The following is a 20959-nucleotide window of genomic DNA, read 5'->3' on the forward strand; positions in this document are numbered from 1 at the left end:
TTCAAGGATTTCTAAGCAAATTCTAATTAGAAAAAAGTTGATAAGGGGTAATGGGTTTTGATAAATTCATTTGAGCTTTTTAAAGGATCTTGAATTACTAAATATACAATCAAGCATCAGAAATGGTCAACCATAAATCAATTCATAGAAATACCTATAAACACTGGCAAATCAACAGTAAAATCCTAGAACATTTCAGTCCAGGGATTATCGGACATGGGTAGAGTAAGAAAATGATAGCTGGGGCAATTTCTATAAGCATTTGACCTAGCTCATGATGCAGAAGAATCGACATGGATCTGATATATGGTGAAAGAGTACACTAACAAATTGATGTATAAATGATTTCAATCATTTTCATTACCCAAGGAAATTATAACAACTCTTAGTTGAAAATCACTTTTCTGGACTGGACCAGAAATCCCAGCACACAGCTGATCCTCGTTAGTATAGTGGTGAGTATCCCCGCCTGTCACGCGGGAGACCGGGGTTCAATTCCCCGACGGGGAGGCTATAACTTTTTTTTCTCCAATATTCCATTTCAGACACAGTGGAAAAGTAATAATACAAATGTTATGGCATGCATAAATAACAACCCAAACTATAATATATTGAGATGTGTACTTAAAGGAAACCCTCATAGATCCATACAAATGGAATAGCAGATAGAGAAAACAAAATGTACCAACTGTAATTATATACTTCTATTACCATTTGTTGGCGTTAGGTGGCTATGGAATAAATCAGAATGGTTTGGTATTTTGGGAAGGTTTATACATACTTACATTTTTATATGTAGAAATAAAATATAAGCAAGGAGGTTGGCATATTGGTGTATGCCACTTTTTGGAATGAAAACTGCACACATTTTCTAGGACATCAAACTACAACATTCAGAATTATTTTGACATTTCTAGCATTGAAAGACCACATTGTTGGGCCCCATTCTCAAGAACAGTATAGGTCAAGTAACTTCTCAAACAATTTTCTTGTGCTGTCTAAGCCCAACTCCATGAGGTGGGTCCTCAAGACCCAAATTCCATTTTGCAATGGTTAGTAGAATGGATTTTATTTTTTAACAAGCACTTCATTTACATGTCTTTGGCAAGCACCCAAAAATTTTCCTAAGGACTATGGGCCTGATTCAGACACACTCGCAAGCGCACAACACTCGTAAGTGGTTCGACGGTCCCCCACTACCCATGCGCCGCCTCTGGCGTGTGCATGCGCAAGATCCGTCCAGCGATGGCTGCTCCATCGATATGGGTCTAGCTACAAGACGGAGCGGCTGTCAATGTTGATTGATAACTCACCGCGTTTTGTATGTGGGGAGGGGGGGTTGGCTGCACAAATGCAGGCATTCCCTTAGGAACGCCTGGTGTTTGTGGGTGGCCCTACTGACATCACTAGTGATGTCAGTAGTGGACTTCCTGTTCTATTAGAGTAGGAAGTTTACTCGGGCTTGTGAGAGCTCAGACCCTTCCACAGGGTCTCCTCGCAAGCCTGATGGTCACGATAATCGCGATGGGCTCCAGGCCACTCGCAAAAGCTGTGGAAGGTCACCCACAGCTTAGCGAGCGGCCTGATGAAAGAAAAAAACAAATACAAAACATAAAAAACCGCCCTTGTTCTGAGCAAGCACTCACTAGCAGCAAGTGGCTCTGAATCAGGCCCTATATCAGCTATAATCTAAAAGATATTGCTTAGAACATGTACAACATGGCAAATCCAGCATTTATTGGACTTTATATTCAGGATTCCCATGTATTAAAATTGTATGGTATAGAATATCCAGAAAACGCATAGATATTTATTGGTGCCTTAAAAGAAGAGTGAATATTTACATATATATATTTTTTTTAATTAAGTTGGAAACAGTAGCTGAATAATAGAATAAATTATCAATTTTTATAGCATTCACATAATTTGGGCATAATTTAGCAGAAGAGATTTGGAGTTTAATATTCCTCATGCAGAGCTACCATTGGTCTCTAGCATAAAAGTCTTTTAGCCATTCAAGGATTTCTAAGCAAATTCTAATTAGAAAAAAGTTGATAAGGGGTAATGGGTTTTGCTAAATTCATTTGAGCTTTTTAAAGGATCTTGAATTACAAAATATACAATCAAGCATCAGAAATGGTCAACCATAAATCAATTCATAGAAATACCTATAAACACTGGCAAATCAACAGTAAAATCCTAGAACATCTCAGTCCAGGGATTATCGGACATGGGTAGAGTAAGAAAATGATAGCTGGGGCAATTTCTATAAGCATTTGACCTAGCTCATGATGCAGAAGAATCGACATGGATCTGATATATGGTGAAAGAGTACACTAACAATTTGATGTATAAATGATTTCAATCATTTTCATTACCCAAGGAAATTATAACAACTCTTAGTTGAAAATCACTTTTCTGGACTGGACCAGAGATCACAATCCACGGCTGATCCTCGTTAGTATAGTGGTGAGTATCCTCTCCTGTCACGCGGGAGACCGGGGTTCAATTCCCAGACGGGGAGGCTATAACTTTTATTTCTCCAATATTCCATTTCAGACACAGTGGAAAAATAATAATATAAATGTTATGACATGCATAAATAACAACCCAAACTATAATATATTGAGTTGTGTACTTAAAGGAAACCCTCATAGATCCATACAAATGGAATAGCAGATAGAGAAAACAAAATGTACCAACTGTAATGATATACTTCTATTACCATTTGTTGGGGTTAGGTGGCTATGGAATAAATCAGAATGGTTTGGTATTTTGGGAAGGTTTATACATACTTACATTTTTATATGTAGAAATAAAATATAGGCAAGGAGGTTGCATATTGGTGTATGCCACTTTTTGGAATGAAAACTGCACACATTTTCTAGGACATCAAACTACAACATTCAGAATTATTTTGACATTTCTAGCATTGAAAGACCACATTGTTGGGCCCTATTCTTAAGAACAGTATAGGTCAAGTAACTTCTCATGCAATTTTCTTGTGCTGTCTAAGCCCAACTCCATGAGGTGGGTCCTCAAGACCCAAATTCCATTTTGCAATGGTTAGTAGAATGGATTTTATTTTTTAACAAGCACTTCATTTACATGTCTTTGGCAAGCACCCAAAAATTTTCCAAAGGACTATGGGCCTGATTCAGACACACTCGCAAGCGCACAACACTCGAAAGTGGTTCGACGGTCCCCCACTACCCATGCGCCGCCTCCGGCATGTGCATGCGCATGGTCCGTCCAGCGACGGCTGCTCCATCGATATGGGTCTAGCTACAAGACGGAACGGCTGTCAATGTTGATTGATAACTCACCGCGTTTTGTATGCGGGGAGGGGGGGGGTGGCTCTACAAATGCAGGCATTCCCTTAGGAACGCCTGGTGTTTGTGGGTGGCCCTACTGACATCACTAGTGATGTCAGTAGTGGACTTCCTGTTCTATTAGAGCAGGAAGTTTACTCGGGCTTGTGAGAGCTCAGACCCTTCCACAGGGTCTCCTCGCAAGCCTGATGGTCACGATAATCGCGATGGGCTCCAGGCCACTCGCAAAAGCTGTGGGTAGTCACCCACAGCTTAGCGAGTGGCCTGATGAAAGAAAAAAACAAATACAAAACATAAAAAAACGCCGTTATTCTGAGCAAGCACTCACTAGCAGCAAGCGGCTCTGAATCAGGCCCTATATCAGCTATAATCTAAAAGATATTGCTTAGAACATGTACAACATGGCAAATCCAGCATTTATTGGACTTTATATTCAGGATTCCCATGTATTAAAATTGTATGGTATAGAATATCCAGAAAATGCATAGATATTAATTGGTGCCTTAAAAGAAGAGTGAATATATACATATATATTTTTTTTAAGTAAGTTGGAAACAGTAGCTGAATAATAGAATAAATTATCAATTTTTATAGCAGTCACATAATTTGGGCATAATTTAGCAGAAGAGATTTGGAGTTTAATATTCCTCATGCAGAGCTACCATTGGTCTCTAGCATAATAGTCTTTTAGCCATTCAAGGATTTCTAAGCAAATTCTAATTATAAAAAAGTTGATAAGGGGTAATGGGTTTTGCTAAATTCACTTGAGCTTTTTAAAGGATCTTGAATTACTAAATATACAATCAAGCATCAGAAATGGTCAACCATAAATCAATTCATAGAAATACCTATAAACACTGGCAAATCAACAGTAAAATCCTAGAACATCTCAGTCCAGGGATTATCGGACATGGGTAGAGTAAGAAAATGATAGCTGGGGCAATTTCTATAAGCATTTGACCTAGCTCATGATGCAGAAGAATCGACATGGATCTGATATATGGTGAAAGAGTACACTAACAAATTGATGTATAAATGATTTCAATCATTTTCATTACCCAAGGAAATTATAACAACTCTTAGTTGAAAATCACTTTCAAGACTGGACCAGAAATCACATCACACAGCTGATCCTCGTTAGTATAGTGGTGAGTGTCCCCACCTGTCACGCGGGAGACTGGGGTTCAATTCCCCGACGGGGAGGCTATAACTTTTATTTCTCCAATATTCCATTTCAGACACAGTGGAAAAATAATAATACAAATGTTATGGCATGCATAAATAACAACCCAAACTATAATATATTGAGATGTGTACTTAAAGGAAACCCTCATAGATCCATACAAATGGAATAGCAGATAGAGAAAACAAAATGTACCAACTGTAATGATATACTTCTATAACCATTTGTTGGCGTTAGGTGGCTATGGAATAAATCAGAATGGTTTGGTATTTTGGGAAGGTTTATACATACTTACATTTTTATATGTAGAAATAAAATATAGGCAAGGAGGTTGGCATATTGGTGTATGCCACTTTTTGGAATGAAAACTGCACACATTTTCTAGGGCATCAAACTACAACATTCAGAATTATTTTGACATTTCTAGCATTGAAAGACCACATTGTTGGGCCCCATTCTCAAGAACAGTATAGGTCAAGTAACTTCTCAAGCAATTTTCTTGTGCTGTCTAAGCCCAACTCCATGAGGTGGGTCCTCAAGACCCAAATTCCATTTTGCAATGGTTAGTAGAATTGATTTTATTTTTTAACAAGCACTTCATTTACATGTCTTTGGCAAGCACCCAAAAATTTTCCTAAGGACTATGGGCCTGATTCAGACAAACTCGCAAATGCACAACACTCGTAAGTGGTTTGACGGTCCCCCACTACCCATGCGCCGCCTCCGGAGTGTGCATGCGCAAGATCCATCCAGCGATGGCTGCTCCATCGATATGGGTCTAGCTACAAGACGGAGCGGCTGTCAATGTTGATTGATAACTCACCGCATTTTGTATGCGGGGAGGGGGGGGTGGCTGCACAAATGCAGGCATTCCCTTAGGAACGCCTGGTGTTTGTGGGTGGCCCTACTGACATCACTAGTGATGTCAGTAGTGGACTTCCTGTTCTATTAGAGCAGGAAGTTTACTCGGGCTTGTGAGAGCTCAGACCCTTCCACAGGGTCTCCTCGCAAGCCTGATGGTCACGATAATCGCGATGGGCTCCAGGCCACTCGCAAAAGCTGTGGGAGGTCACCCACAGCTTAGCGAGCGGCCTGATGAAAGAAAAAAACAAATACAAAACATAAAAAACCGCCCATGTTCTGAGCAAGCACTCACTAGCAGCAAGCGGCTCTGAATCAGGCCCTATATCAGCTATAATCTAAAAGATATTGCTTAGAACATGTACAACATGGCAAATCCAGCATTTATTGGACTTTATATTCAGGATTCCCATGTATTAAAATTGTATGGTATAGAATATCCAGAAAATGCATAGATATTTATTGGTGCCTTAAAAGAAGAGTGAATATATATATATATATATTTTTTTTTTTTAATTAAGTTGGAAACAGTAGCTGAATAATAGAATAAATTATAAATTTTTATAGCATTCACATAATTTGGGCATAATTTAGCAGAAGAGATTTGGAGTTTAATATTCCTCATGCAGAGCTACCATTGGTCTCTAGCATAATAGTCTTTTAGCCATTCAAGGATTTCTAAGCAAATTCTAATTAGAAAAAAGTTGATAAGGGGTAATGGGTTTTGCTAAATTCATTTGAGCTTTTTAAAGGATCTTGAATTACTAAATATACAATCAAGCATCAGAAATGGTCAATCATAAATCAATTCATAGAAATACCTATAAACACTGGCAAATCAACAGTAAAATCCTAGAACATCTCAGTCCAGGGATTATCGGACATGGGTAGAGTAAGAAAATGATAGCTGGGACAATTTCTATAAGCTTTTGACCTAGCTCATGATGCAGAAGAATCGACATGGATCTGATATATGGTGAAAGAGTACACTAACAAATTGATGTATAAATGATTTCAATCATTTTCATTACCCAAGGAAATTATAACAACTCTTAGTTGAAAATCACTTTTCTGGACTGGACCAGAAATCACAATCCATGGCTGATCCTCGTTAGTATAGTGGTGAGTATCCTCGCCTGTCACGCGGGAGACCGGGGTTCAATTCCCAGACGGGGAGGCTATAACTTTTATTTCTCCAATATTCCATTTCAGACACAGTGGAAAAATAATAATATAAATGTTATGGCATGCATAAATAACAACGCAAACTATAATATATTGAGTTGTGTACTTAAAGGAAACCCTCATAGATCCATACAAATGGAATAGCAGATAGAGAAAACAAAATGTACCAACTGTAATGATATACTTCTATTACCATTTGTTGGCGTTAGGTGGCTATGGAATAAATCAGAATGGTTTGGTATTTTGGGAAGGTTTATACATACTTACATTTTTATATGTAGAAATAAAATATAGGCAAGGAGGTTGCATATTGGTGTATGCCACTTTTTGGAATGAAAACTGCACACATTTTCTAGGACATCAAACTACAACATTCAGAATTATTTTGACATTTCTAGCATTGAAAGACCACATTGTTGGGCCCTATTCTTAAGAACAGTATAGGTCAAGTAACTTCTCAAGCAATTTTCTTGTGCTGTCTAAGCCCAACTCCATGAGGTGGGTCCTCAAGACCCAAATTCCATTTTGCAATGGTTAGTAGAATGGATTTTATTTTTTAACAAGCACTTCATTTACATGTCTTTGGCAAGCACCCAAAAATTTTCCAAAGGACTATGGGCCTGATTCAGACACACTCGCAAGCGCACAACACTCGAAAGTGGTTCGACGGTCCCCCACTACCCATGCGCCGCCTCCGGCATGTGCATGCGCAAGATCCGTCCAGCGACGGCTGCTCCATCGATATGGGTCTAGCTACAAGACGGAGCGGCTGTCAATGTTGATTGATAACTCACCGCGTTTTGTATGTGGGGAGGGGGGGGTGGCTGCACAAATGCAGGCATTCCCTTAGGAACGCCTGGTGTTTGTGGGTGGCCCTACTGACATCACTAGTGATGTCAGTAGTGGACTTCCTGTTCTATTAGAGCAGGAAGTTTACTCGGGCTTGTGAGAGCTCAGACCCTTCCACAGGGTCTCCTCGCAAGCCTGATGGTCACGATAATCGCGATGGGCTCCAGGCCACTCGCAAAAGCTGTGGGAGGTCACCCACAGCTTAGTGAGCGGCCTGATGAAAGAAAAAAACAAATACAAAACATAAAAAAACGCCGTTATTCTGAGCAAGCACTCACTAGCAGCAAGCGGCTCTGAATCAGGCCCTATATCAGCTATAATCTAAAAGATATTGCTTAGAACATGTACAACATGGCAAATCCAGCATTTATTGGACTTTATATTCAGGATTCCCATGTATTAAAATTGTATGGTATAGAATATCCAGAAAACGCATAGATATTTATTGGTGCCTTAAAAGAAGAGTGAATATATACATATATATATTTTTTTTAATTAAGTTGGAAACAGTAGCTGAATAATAGAATAAATTATCAATTTTTATAGCATTCACATAATTTGGGCATAATTTAGCAGAAGAGATTTGGAGTTTAATATTCCTCATGCAGAGCTACCATTGGTCTCTAGCATAATAGTCTTTTAGCCATTCAAGGATTTCTAAGCAAATTCTAATTATAAAAAAGTTGATAAGGGGTAATGGGTTTTGCTAAATTCACTTGAGCTTTTTAAAGGATCTTGAATTACTAAATATACAATCAAGCATCAGAAATGGTCAACCATAAATCAATTCATAGAAATACCTATAAACACTGGCAAATCAACAGTAAAATCCTAGAACATCTCAGTCCAGGGATTATCGGACATGGGTAGAGTAAGAAAATGATAGCTGGGGCAATTTCTATAAGCATTTGACCTAGCTCATGATGCAGAAGAATCGACATGGATCTGATATATGGTGAAAGAGTACACTAACAAATTGATGTATAAATGATTTCAATCATTTTCATTACCCAAGGAAATTATAACAACTCTTAGTTGAAAATCAATTTTCTGGACTGGACCAGAAATCCCAGCACACAGCTGATCCTCGTTAGTATAGTGGTGAGTATCCCCGCCTGTCACGCGGGAGACCGGGGTTCAATTCCACGACGGGGAGGCTATAACTTTTATTTCTCCAATATTCCATTTCAGACACAGTGGAAAAATAATAATACAAATGTTATGGCATGCATAAATAACAACCCAAACTATAATATATTGAGATGTGTACTTAAAGGAAACCCTCATAGATCCATACAAATGGAATAGCAGATAGAGAATACAAAATGTACCAACTGTAATTATATACTTCTATTACCATTTGTTGGCGTTAGGTGGCTATGGAATAAATCAGAATGGTTTGGTATTTTGGGAAGGTTTATACATACTTACATTTTTATATGTAGAAATAAAATATAAGCAAGGAGGTTGGCATATTGGTGTATGCCACTTTTTGGAATGAAAACTGCACACATTTTCTAGGACATCAAACTACAACATTCAGAATTATTTTGACATTTCTAGCATTGAAAGACCACATTGTTGGGCCCCATTCTCAAGAACAGTATAGGTCAAGTAACTTCTCAAGCAATTTTCTTGTGCTGTCTAAGCCCAACTCCATGAGGTGGGTCCTCAAGACCCAAATTCCATTTTGCAATGGTTAGTAGAATGGATTTTATTTTTTAACAAGCACTTCATTTACATGTCTTTGGCAAGCACCCAAAAATTTTCCTAAGGACTATGGGCCTGATTCAGACACACTCGCAAGCGCACAACACTCGTAAGTGGTTCGACGGTCCCCCACTACCCATGCGCCGCCTCCGGCGTGTGCATGCGCAAGATCCGTCCAGCGATGGCTGCTCCATCGATATGGGTCTAGCTACAAGACGGAGCGGCTGTCAATGTTGATTGATAACTCACCGCGTTTTGTATGTGGGGAGGGGGGGGTGGCTGCACAAATGCAGGCATTCCCTTAGGAACGCCTGGTGTTTGTGGGTGGCCCTACTGACATCACTAGTGATGTCAGTAGTGGACTTCCTGTTCTATTAGAGCAGGAAGTTTACTCGGGCTTGTGAGAGCTCAGACCCTTCCACAGGGTCTCCTCGCAAGCCTGATGGTCACGATAATCGCGATGGGCTCCAGGCCACTCGCAAAAGCTGTGGGTAGTCACCCACAGCTTAGCGAGCGGCCTGATGAAAGAAAAAAACAAATACAAAACATAAAAAAACGCCGTTATTCTGAGCAAGCACTCACTAGCAGCAAGCGGCTCTGAATCAGGCCCTATATCAGCTATAATCTAAAAGATATTGCTTAGAACATGTACAACATGGCAAATCCAGCATTTATTGGACTTTATATTCAGGATTCCCATGTATTAAAATTGTATGGTATAGAATATCCAGAAAACGCATAGATATTTATTGGTGCCTTAAAAGAAGAGTGAATATATACATATATATATTTTTTTTAATTAAGTTGGAAACAGTAGCTGAATAATAGAATAAATTATCAATTTTTATAGCATTCACATAATTTGGGCATAATTTAGCAGAAGAGATTTGGAGTTTAATATTCCTCATGCAGAGCTACCATTGGTCTCTAGCATAATAGTCTTTTAGCCATTCAAGGATTTCTAAGCAAATTCTAATTAGAAAAAAGTTGATAAGGGGTAATGGGTTTTGCTAAATTCATTTGAGCTTTTTAAAGGATCTTGAATTACTAAATATACAATCAAGCATCAGAAATGGTCAACCATAAATCAATTCATAGAAATACCTATAAACACTGGCAAATCAACAGTAAAATCCTAGAACATCTCAGTCAAGGGATTATCGGACATGGGTAGAGTAAGAAAATGATAGCTGGGGCAATTTCTATAAGCATTTGACCTAGCTCATGATGCAGAAAAATCGACATGGATCTGATATATGGTGAAAGAGTACACTAACAATTTGATGTATAAATGATTTCAATCATTTTCATTACCCAAGGAAATTATAACAACTCTTAGTTGAAAATCACTTTCAAGACTGGACCAGAAATCACAGCACACAGCTGATCCTCGTTAGTATAGCGGTGAGTGTCCCCGCCTGTCACGCGGGAGACCGGGGTTCAATTCCCAGACGGGGAGGCTATAACTTTTATTTCTCCAATATTCCATTTCAGACACAGTGGAAAAATAATAATACAAATGTTATGGCATGCATAAATAACAACCCAAACTATAATATATTGAGTTGTGTACTTAAAGGAAACCCTCATAGATCCATACAAATGGAATAGCAGATAGAGAAAACAAAATGTACCAACTGTAATGATATACTTCTATTACCATTTGTTGGCGTTAGGTGGCTATGGAATAAATCAGAATGGTTTGGTATTTTGGGAAGGTTTATACATACTTACATTTTTATATGTAGAAATAAAATATAGGCAAGGAGGTTGCATATTGGTGTATGCCACTTTTTGGAATGAAAACTGCACACATTTTCTAGGACATCAAACTACAACATTCAGAATTATTTTGACATTTCTAGCATTGAAAGACCACATTGTTGGGCCCTATTCTCAAGAACAGTATAGGTTAAGTAACTTCTCAAGCAATTTTCTTGTGCTGTCTAAGCCCAACTCCATGAGGTGGGTCCTCAAGACCCAAATTCCATTTTGCAATGGTTAGTAGAATGGATTTTATTTTTTACAAGCACTTCATTTACATGTCTTTGGCAAGCACCCAAAAATTTTCCAAAGGACTATGGGCCTGATTCAGACACACTCGCAAGCGCACAACACTTGTAAGTGGTTCGACGGTCCCCCACTACCCATGCGCCGCCTCCGGCGTGTGCATGCGCAAGATCTGTCCAGCGATGGCTGCTCCATCGATATGGGTCTAGCTACAAGACGGAACGGCTGTCAATGTTGATTGATAACTCACCGCGTTTTGTATGCGGGGAGGGGGGGGTGGCTACACAAATGCAGGCATTCCCTTAGGAACGCCTGGTGTTTGTGGGTGGCCCTACTGACATCACTAGTGATGTCAGTAGTGGACTTCCTGTTCTATTAGAGCAGGAAGTTTACTCGGGCTTGTGAGAGCTCAGACCCTTCCACAGGGTCTCCTCGCAAGCCTGATGGTCACGATAATCGCGATGGGCTCCAGGCCACTCGCAAAAGCTGTGGGTAGTCACCCACAGCTTAGCGAGCGGCCTGATGAAAGAAAAAAACAAATACAAAACATAAAAAAACGCCGTTATTCTGAGCAAGCACTCACTAGCAGCAAGCGGCTCTGAATCAGGCCCTATATCAGCTATAATCTAAAAGATATTGCTTAGAACATGTACAACATGGCAAATCCAGCATTTATTGGACTTTATATTCAGGATTCCCATGTATTAAAATTGTATGGTATAGAATATCCAGAAAATGCATAGATATTTATTGGTGCCTTAAAAGAAGAGTGAATATATACATATATATATTTTTTTAAAGTAAGTTGGAAACAGTAGCTGAATAATAGAATAAATTATCAATTTTTATAGAATTCACATAATTTGGGCATAATTTAGCAGAAGAGATTTGGAGTTTAATATTCCTCATGCAGAGCTACCATTGGTCTCTAGCATAATAGTCTTTTAGCCATTCAAGGATTTCTAAGCAAATTCTAATTATAAAAAAGTTGATAAGGGGTAATGGGTTTTGCTAAATTCACTTGAGCTTTTTAAAGGATCTTGAATTACTAAATATACAATCAAGCATCAGAAATGGTCAACCATAAATCAATTCATAGAAATACCTATAAACACTGGCAAATGAACAGTAAAATCCTAGAACATCTCAGTCCAGGGATTATCGGACATGGGTAGAGTAAGAAAATGATAGCTGGGGCAATTTCTATAAGCATTTGACCTAGCTCATGATGCAGAAGAATCGACATGGATCTGATATATGGTGAAAGAGTACTCTAACAAATTGATGTATAAATGATTTCAATCATTTTCATTACCCAAGGAAATTATAACAACTCTTAGTTGAAAATCACTTTTCTGGACTGGACCAGAAACCACAGCACACAGCTGATCCTCGTTAGTAGAGTGGTGAGTATCCCCACCTGTCATGCGGGAGACCGGGGTTCAATTCCCCGACGGGGAGGCTATAACTTTTATTTCTCCAATATTCCATTTCAGACACAGTGGAAAAATAATAATACAAATGTTATGGCATGCATAAATAACAACCCAAACTATAATATATTGAGATGTGTACTTAAAGGAAACCCTCATAGATCCATACAAATGGAATAGCAGATAGAGAAAACAAAATGTACCAACTGTAATGATATACTTCTATTACCATTTGTTGGCGTTAGGTGGCTATGGAATAAATCAGAATGGTTTGGTATTTTGGGAAGGTTTATACATACTTACATTTTTATATGTAGAAATAAAATATAAGCAAGGAGGTTGGCATATTGGTGTATGCCACTTTTTGGAATGAAAACTGCACACATTTTCTAGGACATCAAACTACAACATTCAGAATTATTTTGACATTTCTAGCATTGAAAGACCACATTGTTGGGCCTTATTCTCAAGAACAGTATAGGTCAAGTAACTTCTCAAGCAATTTTCTTGTGCTGTCTAAGCCAAACTCCATGAGGTGGGTCCTCAAGACCCAAATTCCATTTTGCAATGGTTAGTAGAATGGATTTTATTTTTTAACAAGCACTTCATTTACATGTCTTTGGCAAGCACCCAAAAATTTTCCTAAGGACTATGGGCCTGATTCAGACACACTCGCAAGCGCACAACACTCGTAAGTGGTTCGATGGTCCCCCACTACCCATGCGCCGCCTCCGGCGTGTGCATGCGCAAGATCCGTCCAGCAACGGCTGCTCCATCGATATGGGTCTAGCTACAAGACGGAGCCGCTGTCAATGTTGATTGATAACTCACCGCGTTTTGTATGCGGGGAGCGGGGGGTGGCTGCACAAATGCAGGCATTCCCTTAGGAACGCCTGGTGTTTGTGGGTGGCCCTACTGACATCACTAGTGATGTCCGTAGTGGACTTCCTGTTCTATTAGAGCAGGAAGTTTACTCGGACTTGTGAGAGCTCAGACCCTTCCACAGGGTCTCCTCGCAAGCCTGATGGTCACGATAATCGTGATGGGCTCCAGGCCACTCGCAAAAGCTGTGGGTAGTCACCCACAGCTTAGCGAGTGGCCTGATGAAAGAAAAAAACAAATACAAAACATAAAAAACCGCCCTTATTCTGAGCAAGCACTCACTAGCAGCAAGCGTCTCTGAATCAGGCCCTATATCAGCTATAATCTAAAAGATATTACTTAGAACATGTACAACATGGCAAATCCAGCATTTATTGGACTTTATATTCAGGATTCCCATGTATTAAAATTGTATGGTATAGAATATCCAGAAAATGCATAGATATTTATTGGTGCCTTAAAAGAAGAGTGAATATATATATATATATATTTTTTTTTTAATTAAGTTGGAAACAGTAGCTGAATAATAGAATAAATTATCAATTTTTATAGCATTCACATAATTTGGGCATAATTTAGCAGAAGAGATTTGGAGTTTAATATTCCTCAGTATAGGTCATAAATAACAACCCAAACTATAATATATTGAGATGTGTACTTAAAGGAAACCCTCATAGATCCATACAAATGGAATAGCAGATAGAGAAAACAAAATGTACCAACTGTAATGATATACTTCTATTACCATTTGTTGGCGTTAGGTGGCTATGGAATAAATCAGAATGGTTTGGTATTTTGGGAAGGTTTATACATACTTACATTTTTATATGTAGAAATAAAATATAAGCAAGGAGGTTGGCATATTGGTGTATGCCACTTTTTGGAATGAAACTGCACACATTTTCTAGGACATCAAACTACAACATTCAGAATTATTTTGACATTTCTAGCATTGAAAGACCACATTGTTGGGCCCTATTCTCAAGAACAGTATAGGTCAAGTAACTTCTCAAGCAATTTTCTTGTGCTGTCTAAGCCCAACTCCATGAGGTGGGTCCTCAAGACCCAAATTACATTTTGCAATGGTTAGTAGAATGGATTTTATTTTTTAACAAGCACTTCATTTACATGTCTTTGGCAAGCACCCAAAAATTTTTCTAAGGACTATGGGCCTGATTCAGACACACTCGCAAGCGCACAACACTCGTAAATGGTTCGATGGTCCCCCACTACCCATGCGCCGCCTCCGGCGTGTGCATGCGCAAGATCCGTCCAGCAACGGCTGCTCCATCGATATGGGTCTAGCTACAAGACGGAGCGGCTGTCAATGTTGATTGATAACTCACCGCGTTTTGTATGCGGGGAGGGGGGGGTGGCTGCACAAATGCAGGCATTCCCTTAGGAAAGCCTGGTGTTTGTGGGTGGCCCTACTGACATCACTAGTGATGTCAGTAGTGGACTTCCTGTTCTATTAGAGCAGGAAGTTTACTCGGACTTGTGAGAGCTCAGACCCTTCCACAGGGTCTCCTCGCAAGCCTGATGGTCACGATAATCGTGATGGGCTCCAGGCCACTCGCAAAAGCTGTGGGTAGTCACCCACAGCTTAGCGAGCGGCCTGATGAAAGAAAAAAACAAATACAAAACATAAAAAACCGCCCTTATTCTGAGCAAGCACTCACTAGCAGCAAGCGGCTCTGAATCAGGCCCTATATCAGCTATAATCTAAAAGATATTACTTAGAACATGTACAACATGGCAAATCCAGCATTTATTGGACTTTATATTCAGGATTCCCATGTATTAAAATTGTATGGTATAGAATATCCAGAAAATGCATAGATATTTATTGGTGCCTTAAAAGAAGAGTGAATATATATATATATTTTTTTTTTTTTTAATTAAGTTGGAAACAGTAGCTGAATATTAGAATAAATTATCAATTTTTATAGCATTCACATAATTTGGGCATCATTTAGCAGAAGAGATTTGGCGTTTAATATTCCTCATGCAGAGCTACCATTGGTCTCTAGCATAATAGTCTTTTAGCCATTCAAGGATTTCTAAGCAAATTCTAATTAGAAAAAAGTTGATAAGGGGTAATGGGTTTTGCTAAATTCATTTGAGCTTTTTAAAGGATCTTGAATTACTAAATATACAATCAAGCATCAGAAATGGTCAACCATAAATCAATTCATAGAAATACCTATAAACACTGGCAAATCCACTGTAAAATCCTAGAACATCTCAGTCCAGGGATTATCGGACATGGGTAGAGTAAGAAAATGATAGCTGGGGCAATTTCTATAAGCATTTGACCTAGCTCATGATGCAGAAGAATCGACATGGATCTGATATATGGTGAAAGAGTACACTAACAAATTGATGTATAAATGATTTCAATAATTTTCATTACCCAAGGATATTATAACAACTCTTAGTTGAAAATCACTTTTCTGGACTGGACCAGAAATCACAGCCCACAGCTGATCCTCGTTAGTATAGTGGTGAGTATCCCCGCCTGTCACGCGGGAGACCGGGGTTCAATTCCCCGACGGGGAGGCTATAACTTTTATTTCTCCAATATTCCATTTCAGACACAGTGGAAAAATAATAATACAAATGTTATGGCATGCATAAATAACAACCCAAACAATAATAATATATTGAGATGTGTACTTAAAGGAAACCCTCATAGATCCATACAAATGGAATAGCAGATAGAGAAAACAAAATGTACCAACTGTAATGATATACTTCTATTACCATTTGTTGGCGTTAGGTGGCTATGGAATAAATCAGAATGGTTTGGTATTTTGGGAAGGTTTATACATACTTACATTTTTATATGTAGAAATAAAATATAGGCAAGGAGGTTGGCATATTGGTGTATGCCACTTTTTGGAATGAAAACTGCACACATTTTCTAGGACATCAAACTACAACATTCAGAATTATTTTGACATTTCTAGCATTGAAAGACCACATTGCTTGGCCCCATTCTCAAGAACAGTATAGGTCAAGTAACTTCTCAAGCAATTTTCTTGTGCTGTCTAAGCCCAACTCCATGAGGTGGGTCCTCAAGACCCAAATTCCATTTTGCAATGGTTAGTAGAATTGATTTTATTTTTTAACAAGCACTTCATTTACATGTCTTTGGCAAGCACCCAAAATTTTTCCTAAGGACTATGGGCCTGATTCAGACACACTCGCAAATGCACAACACTCGTAAGTGGTTTGACGGTCCCCCACTACCCATGCGCCGCCTCCGGCGTGTGCATGCGCAAGATCCGTCCAGCGACGGCTGCTCCATCGATATGGGTCTAGCTACAAGACGGAGCGGCTGTCAATGTTGATTGATAACTCACCGCATTTTGTATGCGGGGAGGGGGGGGTGGCTGCACAAATGCAGGCATTCCCTTAGGAACACCTGGTGTTTGTGGGTGGCCCTACTGACATCACTAGTGATGTCAGTACTGGACTTCCTGCTCTATTAGAGCAGGAAGTTTACTCAGGCTTGTGAGAGCTCAGACCCTTCCACAGGGTCTCCTCGCAAGCCTGATGGTCACAATAATCGCGATGGGCTCCAGGCCACTCGCAAAAGCTGTGGGTAGTCACCCACAGCTTAGCGAGCGGCCTGATGAAAGAAAAAAACAAATACAAAACATAAAAAAACGCCCTTATTCTGAGCAAGCACTCACTAGCAGCAAGCGGCTCTGAATCAGGCCCTATATCAGCTATAATCTAAAAGATATTGCTTAGAACATGTACAACATGGCAAATCCAGCATTTATTGGACTTTATATTCAGGATTCCCATGTATTAAAATTGTATGGTATAGAATATCCAGAAAATGCATAGATATTTATTGGTGCCTTAAAAGAAGAGTGAATATATACATATACATATTTTTTTTAATTAAGTTGGAAACAGTAGCTGAATAATAGAATAAATTATCAATTTTTATAGCATTCACATAATTTGGGCATAATTTAGCAGAAGAGATTTGGAGATTAATATTCCTCATGCAGAGCTACCATTGGTCTCTAGCATAATAGTCTTTTAGCCATTCAAGGATTTCTAAACAAATTCTAATTATAAAAAAGTTGATAAGGGGTAATGGGTTTTGCTAAATTCATTTGAGCTTTTTAAAGGATCTTGAATTACTAAATATACAATCAAGCATCAGAAATAGTCAACCATAAATCAATTCATAGAAATACCTATAAACACTAGCAAATCAACAGTAAAATCCTAGAACATCTCAGTCCAGGGATTATCGGACATGGGTAGAGTAAGAAAATGATAGCTGGGGCAATTTCTATAAGCATTTGACCTAGCTCATGATGCAGAAGAATCGACATGGATCTGATATATGGTGAAAGAGTACACTAACAAATTGATGTATAAATGATTTCAATCATTTTCATTACCCAAGGAAATTATAACAACTCTTAGTTGAAAATCACTTTTCTGGACTGGACCAGAAATCACAGCACACAGCTGATCCTCATTAGTATAGTGGTGAGTGTCCCCGCCTGTCACGCGGGAGACCGGGGTTCAATTCCCCGACGGGGAGGCTATAACTTTTATTTCTCCAATATTCCATTTCAGACACAGTGGAAAAATAATAATACAAATGTTATGGCATGCATAAATAACAACCCAAACTATAATATATTGAGATGTGTACTTAAAGGAAACCCTCATAGATCCATACAAATGGAATAGCAGATAGAGAAAACAAAATGTACCAACTGTAATGATATACTTCTATTACCATTTGTTGGCGTTAGGTGGCTATGGAATAAATCAGAATGGTTTGGTATTTTGGGAAGGTTTATACATACTTACATTTTTATATGTAGAAATAAAATATAGGCAAGGAGGTTGGCATATTGGTGTATGCCACTTTTTGGAATGAAAACTGCACACATTTTCTAGGACATCAAACTACAACATTCAGAATTATTTTGACATTTCTAGCATTGAAAGACCACATTGTTGGGCCCCATTCTCAAGAACAGTATAGGTCAAGTAACTTCTCAAGTAATTTTCTTGTGCTGTCTAAGCCCAACTCCATGAGGTGGGTCCTCAAGACCCAAATTCCATTTTGCAATGGTTAGTAGAATTGATTTTATTTTTTAACAAGCACTTCATTTACATGTCTTTGGCAAGCACCCAAAAATTTTCCTAAGGACTATGGGCCTGATTCAAACACACTCGCAAGCGCACAACACTCGTAAGTGGTTTGACGGTCCCCCACTACCCATGCACCGCCTCCGGCGTGTGCATGCGCAAGATCCGTCCAGCGACGGCTGCTCCATCGATATGGGTCTAGCTAAAAGATGGAGCGGCTGTCAATGTTGATTGATAACTAACCACGTTTTGTATGTGGGGAGGGGGGGGGGTGGCTGCACAAATGCAGGCATTCCCTTAGTAACGTCTGGTGTTTGTGGGTGGTCCTACTGACATCACTAGTGATGTCAGTAGTGGACTTCCTGTTCTATTAGAGCAGGAAGTTTACTCGGGCTTGTGAGAGCTCAGACCCTTCCACAGGGTCTACTCGCAAGCCTGATGGTCACAATAATCGTGATGGGCTCCAGGCCACTCGCAAAAGCTGTGGGTAGTCACCCACAGCTTAGCAAGCGGCCTGATGAAAGAAAAAAACAAATACAAAACATAAAAAACAGCCCTTATTCTGAGCAAGCACTCACTAGCAGCAAGCGGCTCTGAATCAGGCCCTTTATCAGCTATAATCTAAAAGATATTACTTAGAACATGTACAACATGGCAAATCCAGCATTTATTGGACTTTATATTCAGGATTCCCATGTATTAAAATTGTATGGTATAGAATATCCAGAAAATGCATAGATATTTATTGGTGCCTTAAAAGAAGAGTGAATATATATATATATATATATTTTTTTTTTTTTAATTAAGTTGGAAACAGTAGCTGAATAATAGAATAAATTATCAATTTTTATAGCATTCACATAATTTGGGCATAATTTAGCAGAAGAGATTTGGCGTTTAATATTCCTCATGCAGAGCTACCATTGGTCTCTAGCATAATAGTCTTTTAGCCATTCAAGGATTTCTAAGCAAATTCTAATTAGAAAAAAGTTGATAAGGGGTAATGGGTTTTGCTAAATTCATTTGAGCTTTTTAAAGGATCTTGAATTACTAAATATACAATCAAGCATCAGAAATGGTCAACCATAAATCAATTCATAGAAATACCTATAAACACTGGCAAATCAACAGTAAAATCCTAGAACATCTCAGTCCAGGGATTTCCTGTGGAAAAATAATAATACAAATGTTATGGCATGCATAAATAACACCCCAAACTATAATATATTGAGATGTGTACTTAAAGGAAACCCTCATAGATCCATACAAATGGAATAGCAGATAGAGAAAACAAAATGTACCAACTGTAATGATATACTTCTATTACCATTTGTTGGCGTTAGGTGGCTATGGAATAAATCAGAATGGTTTGGTATTTTGGGAAGGTTTATACATACTTACATTTTTATATATAGAAATAAAATATAGGCAAGGAGGTTGGCATATTGGTGTATGCCACTTTTTGGAATGAAAACTGCACACATTTTCTAGGACATCAAACTACAACATTCAGAATTATTTTGACATTTCTAGCATTGAAAGACCACATTGTTGGGTCCCATTCTCAAGAACAGTATATAGGTCAAGTAACTTCTCAAGCAATTTTCTTGTGCTGTCTAAGCCCAACTCCATGAGGTCGGTCCTCAAGACCCAAATTCCATTTTGCAATGGTTAGTAGAATTGATTTTATTTTTTAACAAGCACTTCATTTACATGTCTTTGGCAAGCACCCAAAAATTTTCCTAAGGACTATGGGCCTGATTCAGACACACTCGCAAGCGCACAACACTCGTAAGTGGTTCGACGGTCTCCCACTACCCATGCGCCGCCTCCGGCGTGTGCATGCGCAAGATCCGTCCAGCGACGGCTGCTCCATCGATATGGGTCTAGCTACAAGACGGAGCGGCTGTCAATGTTGATTGATAACTCACCGCGTTTTGTATGCGGGGAGGGGGGGGGTGGCTGCACAAATGCAGGCATTCCCTTAGTAACGCCTGGTGTTTGTGGGTGGTCCTACTGACATCACTAGTGATGTCAGTAGTGGACTTCCTGTTCTATTAGAGCAGGAAGTTTACTCGGGCTTGTGAGAGCTCAGACCCTTCCACAGGGTCTCCTCGCAAGCCTGATGGTCACGATAATCGTGATGGGCTCCAGCCCACTTGCAAAAGCTGTGGGTAGTCACCCACAGCTTAGCGAGCGGCCTGATGAAAGAAAAAAACAAATACAAAACATAAAAAACAGCCCTTATTCTGAGCAAGCACTCACTAGCAGCAAGCGGCTCTGAATCAGGCCCTATATCAGCTATAATCTAAAAGATATTACTTAGAACATGTACAACATGGCAAATCCAGCATTTATTGGACTTTATATTCAGGATT

The 20959-nt window shown here is 39.1% G+C and overlaps 2 non-coding genes across 2 annotated transcripts; both read left to right on the forward strand.

Moving 5' to 3' along the window:
- Window positions 1-438: 438 nt before the first annotated feature.
- Window positions 439-510, forward strand: TRNAD-GUC (transfer RNA aspartic acid (anticodon GUC)). The gene has a single exon. It is a non-coding gene; the product is annotated as a tRNA-Asp (tRNA).
- A 15422-nt stretch (window positions 511-15932) lies between these two features.
- On the forward strand, window positions 15933-16004 carry TRNAD-GUC (transfer RNA aspartic acid (anticodon GUC)). Its single transcript has one exon. It is a non-coding gene; the product is annotated as a tRNA-Asp (tRNA).
- The last annotated feature ends 4955 nt before the right edge of the window (window positions 16005-20959 follow it).

The sequence above is a fragment of the Taudactylus pleione genome, unplaced genomic scaffold, assembly GCF_031769625.1.
Source record: "Taudactylus pleione unplaced genomic scaffold, aTauple2 ptg000282l, whole genome shotgun sequence".
In the NCBI taxonomy this organism is placed as follows: Eukaryota; Metazoa; Chordata; class Amphibia; order Anura; family Myobatrachidae; genus Taudactylus; species Taudactylus pleione.